Source organism: Crocuta crocuta, unplaced genomic scaffold (genome assembly GCF_008692635.1).
Source record: "Crocuta crocuta isolate KB4526 unplaced genomic scaffold, BGI_CrCroc_1.0 scaffold216, whole genome shotgun sequence".
Taxonomy (NCBI): domain Eukaryota; kingdom Metazoa; phylum Chordata; class Mammalia; order Carnivora; family Hyaenidae; genus Crocuta; species Crocuta crocuta.
Genome location: NW_027531504.1, coordinates 2,058,289 through 2,059,422, shown reverse-complemented (window position 1 = coordinate 2,059,422; position 1,134 = coordinate 2,058,289). Strand labels below are relative to the sequence as shown.

Below are 1,134 nucleotides of genomic sequence, written 5' to 3'. Positions count from 1 at the left end.
AAAGACCAATTACTCCAATCTACTTCATCACACATGAAATCATAATCTGAACTTTAAAATCTCAAGTTGCTGGATGATGTATAAACTACAAAGAAGCTAATGCGAAAGCTCTTTTCGCAGTCACTATTACCTATAGGCCAAATATAAACTGTACATCTGATACCCCTTGCCTTCGGTCAACTCAGCAATGGACTGATGGATAACCATTAGATTCCTGTGTGGGAAGCCACTGATCAGGCTGCACATATTCTCACAGAATGCACTAATCAGTGGTTCAACTTTGGTGTAACAGGAAGGTGGGAATGTATATGAGTGTGTGTCTGTGTATCTGATGTTTATGTTCATTCTATTTTTTTACTTTACTTTAAAGATTTTATTTTTAAGTAATCTCTACACCCAGTGTGGGGCTTAAACTTATAACCAGACATCAAAAGTCACTGAGCCAGCCAGGTACCCTGTATGCATTCATTCCAAAGAAGAGTTTTATCACTGGTTTTACACAGAACCTGGAACACCATAAAATATTTAGGGTTGCCATGTTGTACAACTTGAAGAGGCACTAATGAAATTAAAATCGTTATGAATATTTTATATGAATAGGTACAAAATCCAAAAATTAGTGGAGACATCCTGCCTTAAAGAAATGATACACAGTATGAGATCCAAATTTAATGAATGTAATAATAGAAAATTTTATCTATTTTTTAAGATCTAACTTTTTAAGAAAACTTCGTGAAATGGCCCTCATGCTTCTACTTTATTAGCATCTGATTTTTACTTATCAAAATCCAATTTGTATAAAGTATAAGCATTCTATATTTAATGAACTTTAGAGTAACCCAAATGGCCTATAATTTTTTTAAGGCATCAACTTAACNAAGGTCATTTTGATTGTTTACCTTGGGCTTAGAAAATTGAGAACTAAAGAAGAACTCGGCAGCACCCTAGAGAGAGGTTGCTTTAATCACACGGACAAATACTAGTCACTTAGATAGACTATATCTATAATAATTATTTGGGAACACCTTTTGGAATATCTAGTCTCATCTGTTCTAACCTATGCACATTAAAAAGTGTTACAACCTTACTGGGGTATTTACCATCAGAGGCATGAATCCTGTATCAATAATTAAG

At 34.0% G+C, this 1,134-nt stretch overlaps 1 protein-coding gene across 2 annotated transcripts in view; it reads right to left on the bottom strand.

Moving 5' to 3' along the window:
* Positions 1–1,134, bottom strand: part of BLTP3B (bridge-like lipid transfer protein family member 3B) — a 106,409-nt gene that overhangs the window by 62,026 nt on the left and 43,249 nt on the right. The gene's annotated exons all lie outside the window — the stretch shown is intronic.